Here is a 13,542-nt window from a genome sequence, read left to right as displayed (position 1 = left end):
AGTGGGGGAATGGATAAATAAAATATATGCCCTACTATTTTATAATAATTAAGACTAAATAAGTAGATTGATGTACAAGTAGATCTCAAAACTACTATCGAATTAAAAGTAGCAAATATTTTTAGTGTGATAACATTTATAACAATAGAATTAAAAGATGTAATTAAAAGGTGAGATGTGAATTTACCTTCAAATTAGGAGAGTGGTTACCAATGAGCAGTGCTTCTCAACCTTCCTTGTGCTACGACTCTTTAATATAGTTCCTCATGTTGTGACCACCAACCATAAAATTGTTCTCACTGTTACTTCATAAGTTTAATTTTGCTACTGTTATGAATTGTAATGTACATTTTTGACTGCAAATGGTCTTCTGTGACCCCTGTAAAATGGCAGTTTGACCCCTAATGGGTTATGACCCACAGCTTGAGAACTGCTGCTCTAAGGTAGAGCCTCCTCTCCAGAGGTTGTGCACATGACCTTCAGTTTACTCTTTTATAATGGACAGAGAACTAACATTCTCATTTAAACATTTAAATTAGACATTTAAATTAACATTTAAATTAGAAGGCATAATATGAATTTTACTCAATATAAATTTTAATTGGAAACAACTCAGATATTGTAATGGTACTATGTGCATTTCTTAAAAATACTTTTAAAAATTTCAACCTGAAAAGCCAGTTAGTAAATTTTCTGTAAGATTTAGTATAGCATGTTTTTTCCATATCTATATCTAAATCTATATCAGGAATCTTAGCTTTTTATAAACAGATATAGATATGTATTTTTGCTGTTTATGTATCTTCTATGTGCAATTGTGAATGAAGTGCGCTAAGTAACAGTGATTATTAAATTTGTGTCTAACTCACAAAGATAAAAACTCGTATAAAGAATTACTAAACTACTTTGTTTATCTGACTTGTGTGTGGTAAAATATTGAAAACATTGTTTCTACAGCAGAATGTAAAGTATTTTTCTTACTTAGATATTTGTTACATTGATTTTTGTTGTAAAAATTTTTGATTATGGTAGTTTAAATAGTTCATCAATAACCATCCATGAAGTAAAATTTGGTCTCTTAAAGTGATTCTAGGAAATTTATCCATAAACTACTTAGATAAGTTCATATTGACTAACAAATTCATTATGGGCTGCACCTGACTATAGACATTTTACAAATGTTATTGAAGATTGAAAATGAGTGCAGTTCTCTGAGAACACAAGGATTAATTTTAATATAAGATAAAATGACAGTAAAATGAAATGGAAATGGTATATAACCTTAGTTTTTCTTAAAGTGACATTAGAATAAGTATCTCAACCATAGTCTAATTAAAAGTTATAATAACTATTCTTGATGTCTTTGAATTTAAATTATCTTAAATTAAGTAACAGATTTAAATTGCATTTATAATTACATGGCAGTTTATACTTTTTAAACAAAAAGCATTTACCAAAAATTATCCCAAGTTTAGGGAACCTAATTTAAATTGAAAAACTTTAAATAACCTTTAGTTAATGATTTTTATTTACACTTGTTAGTAGGAACTTAAATCAAAAAATAATAACCTATATATCTTTACATGTAAATGTCAATCTAATCAAAAGATGACTGAAAATTAATGACTTTGTTTACAAAAAGGTCGTAGAATTTTATATCTATTTTTTTTGTTAAAAGATTTCATATAAATTATAAGAATGGCTTAATTGTAAAATTCATAATGATAATTTAAATTCAGAATATTTAATTTATTATAATTTCAGTTCGGATATATAATTATGAATAGTTATGATTTTAAGTATATAGAATTTGCAATAAGTCACATAACCTTTTAAGATAATTTTTATAATTAGGTGAGAACAAGGCATGAACTATTTCTACTTGATTTTCTTGCTAATATTTACAGCTTAACACTAGTGTTAGTTCTTAATTGATGGGAAAGATGATGATAAAGTAGTTAGCAAGTATTCTTCTGTAGAATAATATGTAGTGAATTTTAAGAACTAACCATTGAAAAATAAAATGCTACTTCAAAAGTTTCAGAGGAACCTAGCCTGGTGGTTTAGTCCTGAAATCCCAGGTACGTGATGGTGGAAGCAAGAGGATTAAACGTTCAAGGATGGCCTCACCAATTATATATTTCCCCACCCACCCTAAAAGAAAAAAAAAAAGATGAAAAAAGAAAGAGAGAAAGAACAGCAGGCTGGGAATATGGCTCAATGGTAGAGCCTTGTCCGGCATGTGTGAGGCCCAGGGCTCGCTCTCTGGCACCACATTAATGTGTGTGGGTAGACATGTATGTGTCTGTGTTTGTATCTCTGTCTGTGGTATATAAAGACACTCTTAATTCATTGATGTGCTTAGTTTTATAGGGGATAATAGCTGATTAGCTGTAAACATTTCATATATTTTCTTTCAAATATAAAATGTGAGCTATTTTGAAAAAAGAATAGTATTGCGATTTGAGCAGTTGACCTTTAGGTCTGCTCTTTAGAGACATGCAAACAGGCTGCATTCATCTCAGATTCGAATTCTAAACGGCTATTTCGGAGTGGGAGCAATTGATGTAAGTATCGTGACTAGGCAATATATGTAACACGGAGGAGAAATGGTTACTCTACTAGTTTAGGGTCTTAGTTCCAGAGCAGTGGCTAATACAGTGCCTGTTACAGATATTTTGGAATAAGTGCTTGTGATCCTGATTCATGATTTTAGTGTTTAGATATTGTGGTTTTGGTTATTAAAATCTCTATAATAATGCTCACATCCTCATTGACATTGGCAGATTTAGAGGCAAGCCTTTTTTTTTTTTTGTTGTTGTTGTTTGGAAGAAAATAAAAAAGTAATATCCTTATGATTTACTTTGACAATTTAAAATCTATTTTTAAAGTACATTCAGTTTTATTTTATGTTGTTCAAAATTTTGTTTATTCTTATTTAAAATGAAAAAAGTCACAATTTGGGGAACGTTTTTTGTACATGAATGTGCCCATGTAAGTGCTTTTAAAAGTCTACTTTAAGGAAAAAAATTCTTTTGAAGAACTGGGATACATACGGGATAATGATAACAGTAAAATCTCAAAAGTCACCATGCATTATTTTATTTATGTATTCGTCTTAGAATGGGTTGGCGTTTAAGCTTGGTGTGAGTTGGTAAAGTTCGAAATGGTAAGGCTAAACAGTCTCCTGTGCTGAGCATTAATATCTAGTTGAAGTAGCTTATTTTCTTTTAACTTCACCATAAACTTCCAACTTAAAGTCAGTTTTAAACTGCTAAATTGTTTGCTGTTTTCTCAGGAATTATATCAGTACAGAACAGGCACAAATAGTTTGGAGAAGAATTCTCTGATTTGAGAATCCTACCACTGATTTTCTCTAAATGGTCTCTCTCTCTCTCTCTCTCTCTCTCTCTCTCTCTCTCTCTCTCTCTCTCTCTCCCCCCCACCCCCCCTTCTCTGTCTGTCTGTCTGTCTGTCGTGCATGTATGTGGGTGCACATGGATCCATATCTGGTGTCTTCCTCAGTCAATCTTCTCTATTTTTGAGACAGTATCTCTCAGTGAACTTGGGTCTCACTGATTCAGCCAGATTATCTGCACAGTGAGCCCCAGAGATCCTCAGGTCTGTGCCTCCTCAGTGCTAGACCATAGGTACACACTGCTATGCCTGACCCTTTTTTTTTTTTTTTTAAAGAGTCTAACACCAGGAGTTTTATTGTAGGGACAGTTAAGTACAGTACAATTTGGAAGAGTTTTCTGGTATAATACAATCCTCTGTACACACGGAGGCATAATTACATTGACATTCTCCTCAAAGTACATGTCACATCTTCCACGAAGCCGAGTTCTGAAGGTGGCTGCGCGTATTATCTTGAGGGCCATGGGGAGGTTCTGGTGTGATCTTTGTCATACAGACAGTAGAGGTCGTTTGGACTGTTATCTATCTCTGCTCCTGGTTGTTGGAGCCTGGGAAAGCCCCTGGCCACACAAATAACGTAAAGGTCACCTAGACTATTAACCACTTGCAGTCCTGCTTGTGGAAACTTGATCTGGACTGTCCCAACAGATCACACAGATCATCAGGTCATTAATCACCTCCATCCCTAGTCTTCTGGGTGGAAGACGGTGATAAACACTTTCCAGGCTGAACCATCTTCTAGTAACATAAATAACATAAATTCTTCATGGCTAAGTATTGATGACAGTTTTTAGCTACCTTAGTCTTTAGTTTGATGGAAGTTTAAATCTGCTCAGCTTTTTCTATTTAAATTCCTTTTCTGTATTCTTAGAGGTAGTGTGTGTGAATCTTACCAACTCCAATTAGCAAATTCATTGAATCATAATCTTGCTACATTATTTGAATTGGGTGGCCCTGAGTCAAGTAGGTTAGTGTATCGTTTTTTTGTTTGTTTGTCTGCTATATATGCCTAATGGTTATCTTTTCATTTTATGGTAGCATGATTAGTAAGTTGCCATTGAGTGGATTTTAAATATTATTCTTTTTACATTACATGGGTATATTCTTTTCACATATATACACACATATGTATGTATATGTATTCTCACATGGTGTTACTCTCTAAGTTTTTAGCCATTACTGAATCTTTTTCATATAAAGCCAGAATTCCATTTAGTTAATGTGATGCTTCAGTTAGTCATACTTCAAATATTTGAGAAAACCCAAACATTTATGAAGGTATTAAGTTTTTCTTTGTGGGTATGATGCCATAGTTTCAGCTTACGTAGTAGATTTTAAATTTACATTTGATTTCAGAATATTTTAAATAATACTTATGACTTGTGAGATAAATTTAGTGTCTAGTATCAGTACAAGCACTAATATCTTCAAAAGAAATGTATTTGAAAGTAAGAGAGTCTGTTGTACTTAAGTATTTGAGATATAAGTATGCTGAAATATGTAAGTCACCTCCTAGTGAAAAGGATAGGTGTTGGAAATTGGGAGACTGTTCAATATAATCGGAAATATTTTCAGTTCTTACTGATACACTGTTAATTCTTTATTTGTCGTGTATGAGTGTTTCTATACACATCTGTATGTGTACTTAGAAGTGAACATATGCCACAGCATATGTAAAAGTAAAAGACAAAGGTGGGTACAGGGCCTCACTGGAGACAAGGTCTCTGTTGGTTTTCCTCTATGTACGCCGACTCTGCAACTTCTCGGGAGTCCTTCTGTCTTTTTCCTTCTATCTTCCATTAGCTAGTTGACTATTATATATATATATATATAGTTTCTTTCTCTTTTATATTTTTTAATATTAAACTATTTATATTAAAACCACATTGTTTTTATGGGTATTTTGTCTGAATGTTTGTATGTTTCATGCATGCCTCGTACCCTCAGAGGCCAGACAAGGCATTGGACCCCTTGGAACTGGAGTTAGAAATGGTTTTGAGCTACCGTGTTAGTGCTGAGAATTGAACCTAGGTCCTCTGGAAGAGAAGCCTGTGCTCTTAACTGCTAAGCCATCTGCACCCGCTTTATTTGTATTTCAGACCAGTGCTTTTCAAAGGATCGTAACAGAGACAGTGCTGAGGGACAAAATGATTTCATTTCTCTCTGATGAATTAAAGACAAATTCAGAGTAAATGTCTAGAAGCTTTTTTTTTTTTCTATTCTTTTTTTCGGAGCTGGGGACTGAACCCAGGGCCTTGCGCTTGCTAGGCAAGCGCTCTACCACTGAGCCAAATCCCCAACCCTAGAAGCTTTTATAGTAACCTTACATTGTTGTGACATCTAAGAATGTGATTAAAAATTTTACTGTATTTTATAAGTTTTTTTCTTCAATACATTGACAGTGTAAAGGGTTGATCTTTCATCAAAGATAGCTTCTATTCTTTTTTATCTTTCAGGTGCTTTTGCAATGTTTCTTTTTGTCTTAGTTTCATTTAAGATAAATCTAAAAGGAATTTCTTTTCCGTTTCAAAGAATTGATTTGTTGTAGCTCTACCTTTTACATTGAACGAAAGTTTTACATACTTTTAAGCCAGTTTACTAAATAATATTTCAAAAAATTGAAAGCAATCTAATTCTACTCTTGTTTATGTTGGTTTTTGTTAATTGCATATGCTATCATACGTATACAATGCACATTGTGTGTGTGTGTTGGGGGGGGAACACTGACTGACTGCTGGAGTAGTGTTTGGTTTAAAGGACACTTTATGATCTCATTCCAAGAGAATTGTTGCAGTGTCAAAATGACAAAATTTTAAAATGTGGATTAATTATTAGTAGAGATTAGGGATACACAGAGAAGTAACTAGTAAGCCTGACTGTAAAGGGGTAATAATAGCAAGGAGATATTTGTGACAATTTCTTTAGAAATTATATTATATTAGAATATAATATTTTGAAATAGCAACTTCATATAGTTCTTGACTTTTGATAGATTCTCTTCCAAGCCTTGTATTTCAGAATATAAATTCATTTTCAACATCTTAGGGGCATACCCTTAAGATTGAAAGATGGCTTTTGAGTTTTCTTATTGTTTCTAAATTTTCTGCATTTGTTTGTGTATTGCTTATGTGAACACTAAAGTTTATTGCTACCCAAATAGTAAAGTAAAACAAAATTTGCAAATAACTTCTGAATTTGTATTATAATGTGATCATTGTATCTGGTTTTCCATTCAGCTAGAAACCAGTTCCCCTAGGTGTATAAAACAGTATATATGACTTTTGTGGGGTTTTGTTTGTTTGTTTGTTTAAATACTATCTTTTGATGCCCCCGAGACAGGGTTTCTCTGGGCAACAGAGCCTTGGCCCTCCTATACAGAGCAGGATGGCTTCAGACTTAGCAGAGATCCCCCTGCTTCGTGTCCTGAGTGCTGGGATTACACCACACCTGTAACTATTATCTTTTATTGAAAAGATTACTCTATATATTTCTTGATTGTTTTCCCTTCCCCTACCATACACTTCCATCTCCCTATTCACCTCAGTATTTTTATTCTCTTTCTTTAAAATAAAAAAATAGGGGTTGGGGATTTAGCTCAGTGGTAGAGTGCTTGCCTAGCAAACGCAAGGCCCTGGGTTCGGTCCCCAGCTCTGAAAAAAAGAAAAAGGAAAAAAAAATAAACACAAAGCAGAAAGCATAATAAAATGCCCACAAAAATGAAAATGAAAACAAACGAAAGAACAGTTTGCTGTTGCTATGAATAGATACTATGACCAAAGCTACGGGACCAGGGAACCATGGGACTGTGGAGAACTGGCCTGGAGTAAGAATGGGACAACTTCTCCCTCCTCTGCCCTGTCCCAGACATCACCTAACCTAGTAGCCAGGTTAAACTTCCTCTTCCCTTATAAGGCCATATAGGGCAGTTGCTACAATTCCTCCATGTGCGAATGAATTATCTCCAGTGCCCTGGCCTGGCCAATAATGTACGCTTCCCCAGAAGGCCCTACCCAACCCATTAAATGTTTTCCTCACTAAATGAGTTGCTACTGCCTGAGGTCTCTTCCACAACTGGCTATTCCTATTCCTTTCAAGATCTGATTTGTTTAGATGGCCATGCTCAGGTCAGGAGGTAAAGGCTAACCAGCACAAAGCAACTCGGATAATAAAGCATTTAACTGGAGGCTTGCTTATAGTTTTAGGTTAGTTTATTATGGCAAACAGGCATGGTACTGAAGCAGTAGCTGAGCTTGATCCACAGAGAAAGACTGAGCCAGATGTAGGCTTTTGAAACCTCAAGCCCACCCATAAGGAAGAAAGTCTACCTCCTTCAACATGCCACACTTCCTAATACTTCCCAGTCACTTCACCAACTTGGGACTAAGCATGCAAATATATGAGCCTACAGGGGCCATTCTTAATCAAACTCTCACACTTAATATGCAAAAAATGGCAAAACAAAACACAAAACAGCATAAAACAAGTCCACCTAGTCAGCCTTTTCTAAAGGAACAAAACTTACAGAAAAATAACACGCACGCACGCACGCACGCACGCACGCACGCACGCACGCACGCACGCCTCTCTACCAATGAACAGTCCAAGAATGTAGTACACCAGGCTAGATAGATGTCTCATCTGGTCTTCAGTAGATTGCCAGAAGGAATGAACAAGACAGCAAACTTGCTTCTTCCAGGTCCTTTATATAAGGCTGTCAGCAGAAGGTGGGGTCTAGATTAGGTGGTCTTCCCACTTCAAATGATTTAATTATAGTCAAGTTGACAAGCAGGAATGGCCATCACAGGTGCTTTTAAGATTTTTTATTATTAATTTTAATTCTGTGTGGCAGTATGTTCCTATTGAATGCAGGTGTCTCAAAGTGCGAGGGCACTGGACTGATTGCCCTGGAGCTGGAGTTGTGTAGGTGGTTGTGAGCATACTGGGTTTTGTGCTGAGAATGGAACACTCATTTTCCTCACTTAACCACCGAACGTTTCTTCAGTCCCTCAAGTAATTTTAATAATAGTAAATACTGTTTCAGGAAGCATTTGATAAAGGTCGTATATTGTTTGTCAGAATGTTTTTGTATTTTTGAAAAAAATTGATAGCTGAAAAATTAAAACCATTTTTATGACTATTTTATGTTTAGTATTGTTTCAAAAAGTATTTTATAACTTCAGAGTTAATTAAATGAAGAACAAAAAGCTAAAAAAATCCTGAAAGTTTATGGACAAATCAGGACTATTTCAAGAATTCTGCATTTTATGGAACACATGAGAAACTAGATAAATGTTCAGTGAAGATTAATTTATGTCTGACCCCTGTGGTATGCTCATTAGAGTGTGACTAAATCCTGACTGTAACAGTCAGGTGATCTCATTGTACTCTTTCCAAGATTTAAGGACACTTAAGTCTCCTTAAATTTAGACATCAGCCAGTTACTTTGTCATTTCAGTTTTGTTTTATATCTGAAATCATGTGAATTGTTACATCTTGTATGTCAGCTCCAGTAGAGAATGCTTAACGCTGATGCGGAATTTCTAGAACTTGACATAGTTTGTGACTGATGTGGTTTACTTCCATTATTTTCTGTACACATAAAATATGGCTTGTATGTGAATGAAATGCTGCCCATGTTAACTAAGGCTGTGCTTGCTGTTGTCCCCCTGCAGAAAACTTCTGATGGCTTGGTGAAGAGAAGAAAAACGTCAGATAGGCCAAGTACTGTCATACTGTAAGTATATTTTTGAAAAGAAGTTTAAGAATATTTCATGTCCCATTTGTTTTGAGGAAAATACATTAAAGATATATGCAAAATATAGAGGTAGACATTATAATCATCTTAATAATTTATAAGAACTAATTCTGTGTTGCTTTTAGAAATTGAAAATGTGTTTTTATGTATTAAAATGAGGATTTTTCCAATAGCATTGACAAATATTTCTAATTCTAAAAAGGATTGATCTATTCTGTATACATTTGCTTATTTAAAACTATCAGAATCCAGAAAAATCATTGTAGTTTTATAGGTTGTGATTTGTTTGGGTGGCTTATTGTTTTGGTTATTTTGCAGAATTATTTATTTGCTGATTTATTTATGTATTTCATTATTTATTTATTTGATTATTTAGTAAATTATTTATCTGATGAATTATTAATATATCTTCATGACATGCTTTAAATTATTTATAACTTAATTTTGAGTTTATTGCTTTTAGACGCTGCATTGTTACTGACTAGTTTTGATCTTTTTCTTTGTGGTTCTTGAAAATTAAAGTATTAGCTCTAAGGCAAAGAGTATATTCATTCCAGTGTCATAGACTTCTTTTATTTTTACTTTGTGGGTAATTTATGGCAGTGATAGAATTTTAGCTATGCTTTGCTGTTCAGCATTAAATTTACCCTTTCAGGGTCCCTCGAATGTGATAAAATGTCAGGGCATTGTGTATGTGGTCATTGTGAGTCGTTTGCTGATTAATGATACAGTGTTTATGTGTAAACAAAGTGGAACTTGTCAAACCTAACTCCACATTGTTTTATGTCTCTCTAAAGGCAGGTCTGCATATTGTTGTAGAATAAATGGTGGAGTTATTTGATTTTGGTGGCAAGTCTGTTTTACTACTGGAATGCTGTTAGGAAAGTTTACAGAATTGAATTGCAACTTAGATTTGGATCCTTTTATTGTTTAAAGTCTGTTATGTAGGCTTGTGGAAAGCAGCAGGGCTTTCTTTGAGTAACTTTTGGATAGTCAGTTGAACAAAGGCGTACGATGTGCACAACCATCTTCATTTCCAATTCTTACACTGAATGACTGTGTGCTTTATAGTTTTAACACTTGGGAGAGTAGCTGCATTGTATATCTCAAGTTGAGATACTATGACTTCTATAGAGAAATTCTGTTACAGAACTGTCAATTATGTACATACACCTAAATTTCCTATTTTGAAGTATTGAATATAATAATATTCAATTAAAGTATTCCAATAATATCTTCTTAGTCTTGTCTTGAAAAATGTTCTATGGTGATTTATGTAACATGGATTAGAAGCATCTATATCATATATATCTGTGACTTTTGTATTCTAGAGATAAAGAACTTGATATACTATTAGATACAAAATTCTGTTATATTTATGTGGTCCTTTGAAGAAAAGAAGTTACTTTCTCCGTTGTTGAATAAATTACGTATTAGCCGTCACGGTAGTGTACTGAGGGTGCACTGTTATTCACATCTCTTGATGGATACTAACTGAATTATACAAGTGGGCATGCCTTTGATATTACCATTGTATATACCATTTCTCCCACACAGGCATCTGGGAATTGCTTTTACAGTAAGAGAGAGCTTGTGTTTGAAAAGAGAGTAGCATACCCTATTACAGGTAGTCTTACTCAGTTATTACATATGCTGGGCAGTGTTTACAAAGTTTACTTGGATTTCTTGACTTTCCCAATGAGGTAACTATGCTGATTGTAATCTTTTATTTTGAGGATGAGGAAATTGAGTTGGAGATGTTAAGGAAAGTTGCCCATTGTCATAGAGCTGAAAGTAAGTGGAGGGCACTGAGATTAAGAATCATTTAGTTTGATCAAGGGGCCTTTCTACCCAGTTACAGTTTTATATCTGTAGATGGTATTTAACCAGAGATTTCTTTACAGTCTAGAGGATTATTTGCTTACTAGTCTCTTACAGGTTTAGCTAGCTCAGTATATTCAGTGTGTGTTAGACTTATCTTTCTTGAACAGTAGACGGATACTTGAACTACTTGGATTTTTCCAAGTGGAATTTTATCATCTGTATAGTTGAACAAAACTGCACATACTTGTATCTTTGAGATCTTGTGTAATTGCTTGTTAGACAATCAGTTCTAAGATCAGCTCTTTGACAGTTAAACTCAAGGCCATTCCCAAGGCTCTGTTTGTTCAAACATGATTTGTTCATAGGAACAATATTTTTAGGACTAGACACAAAATTGTAAAAGAATGTCTGATGCTTAGGTTTCACATATATGACCACATACTATGAAATCAAACCTTAATATACTGCTTAATATGCAGATGTTTTAACATGTTTATAAACAGGACAGATAATCATTTTAGCTTCTAATACATCTACTTATATTTGAGACAGGGTCCTATTTTCTAGCCCAGGCTAGCCTGGGACTTTTTATACTTTTCTCTCCACCTTTGAAGTGCTGAGATCAAAGACATACACCACCGTGCCTATTTCAATATGGCTTTTAAAGCTCATACAATTATTTAAAAGACTCTTGGAAGTCTTAGAGAATAAGAAGAGGTGTCAGTTTGTATGAGGCTGATGGGAAAATTTCTCTCCAACTTTTATTTGCTACTTGAAAACAGAGAGCTCTCTTTCCTGGATCTTAAATATTTATTCAGATAATGTTGTATCATGAAATCTTCCATAGTTGGATTAGTAATATGAAATATTACCATTGCTATAATGACTATGATTGTCTCCTTATGGTAGGGCAGTTTTGAAATTGTTACTTGTCAAGATAAAAGGTCGTATAGTGGAACCTTCCTGGGTTCTTTTAATGTCTGTTAAGCAGGACTTTAACTTGACATACAATATCATTAAACTTGTTTTCTGGTATAGGTAAAACTAAATTTTATTATGAGCCTGATTTCAAACTTGTTTTCCTATATAAATAAAACCAATTTTTATTATAGGTTCTGATAGTTGTATATTGTCTTTCAGCAGGACTTTCACTTGATCTGCAATATCATTAAACTTATTTATAAGAGTATCTTTTATTTGTTACTTCAAAGGCTTACTGCTGAATAAGCTCACCCTTTCTAGTTCTTTCTCAACTCTGGCTGGCTGGTTCAACTCAACTATCCTAGCTCAAACTCCTCTCCAAGCTGGTTCAATCTGGCTTCTCTCAGCTTCTTACTGAAGTGCTCTGCTTGGCCTCAAACTAACTCTGGCGATCTGTTCTAATCTTCTAGTTCCTTCTTATTCTTTGGCTGCGTCTACCTTTGCTGACCAGCACTGAACTGCATGAGCTCATGAGTAACTCATCTACACTGTGCTGCCTTCCCTGTGCTGATGCCCATCGACTCAGCTCCCTTTAACCACAGTTCTCTGCCTGTTCTGTTCCCAAGTAGCTTCTCTTTCCTGTGCTGTTCTCCTGAGAGTTGGGGAATTGTATCTCTGACTCATTCTGTCAGTTCTTTCTCTGATTCATCACTTTCAAGCATGGCTGCTTTCTCTTACAAACTAATTTTATCTTAAAGGTTTGTTCAAAGGGTACATTCCAGCCCACAGACCTAGAAAGTCTTTGGATGCGATCAGAGCAGCCATGTTGCTGGATTAGAATTCCTGTACATTTGTTTTTCTGTATAGATAAAATTAGTTTGTATTATAGACCACTGTTTTACACCAGCCCATGCAGGTTGGTGGCTGTGTCTTTTGGGAAAGGCTGATGCTATATTGGATGCTCTTGGGAACTATTTACTTTTCTTTTACTTGTAAATTATGCTTAATCTTATGAATATGAAGCAATGTAGTACTTTACTATAGGCACGTTTACATTTACTTTTTTAACTTTTTGACTTTTTTCATATAAAATACTTTGGCCATGTTCTTTCCCTTCCTCTTAGTTTTCTCAGATCTTTCATCCCCACCTAACTTCATGTTCTATCTGTCCAAACAAAACAACCCAGACAATGAAACAAGGCACAAAACAAATCCCACTCAACCATAACAGGAAAGCATACGTAAGAACACGGAATTCGTTTGTATTCGCCAACGGCTCTACAGCACAGACCTGGCCTGGAGCGTGGTTGTTAGACCCCGTGACACACCATTGAGTTAACTCATTTTCCCTCTCCGACCTCATATTAATTACAAATAGCTAATAGCTTTTTGGTTAGAGGTGGGACTTTGTGTCCATTTCCCATTTTTTTGTACTGAGATTTGTCCCATTAGAATTTGTGTGTGTTGTCAAGCCTTGGAGCTCTTATGTGTAATCAGTACTGTCTTGTCTGGAAGATTCTGTGTTCTTGGAATCATCTACCCACTTCTGGATTTACATTATTTCTGCTTTCTCTTTCATGTAGATCCCTGGGCCATGAAGGGATGGGTTTGATAAAGACATCCTA

General features: G+C 34.7%; 1 protein-coding gene across 14 annotated transcripts in view; it reads left to right on the top strand.

Annotated features, from left to right (window-relative positions):
* Positions 1–13,542, top strand: part of Tbc1d5 (TBC1 domain family, member 5) — a 529,632-nt gene that overhangs the window by 30,160 nt on the left and 485,930 nt on the right. For all 14 annotated transcript variants that reach the window (XR_015628837.1, XR_015628836.1, XR_015628835.1 and 11 more), the window contains 1 exon segment: positions 9,090–9,151. The gene's annotated coding sequence lies outside the window, so the exon portion shown is untranslated.

The sequence above is a fragment of the Rattus norvegicus genome, chromosome 9, assembly GCF_021556685.1.
Source record: "Rattus norvegicus strain SHRSP/BbbUtx chromosome 9, alternate assembly SHRSP_T2T, whole genome shotgun sequence".
In the NCBI taxonomy this organism is placed as follows: domain Eukaryota; kingdom Metazoa; phylum Chordata; class Mammalia; order Rodentia; family Muridae; genus Rattus; species Rattus norvegicus.
This window is presented reverse-complemented; position numbering and strand designations above follow the sequence as displayed.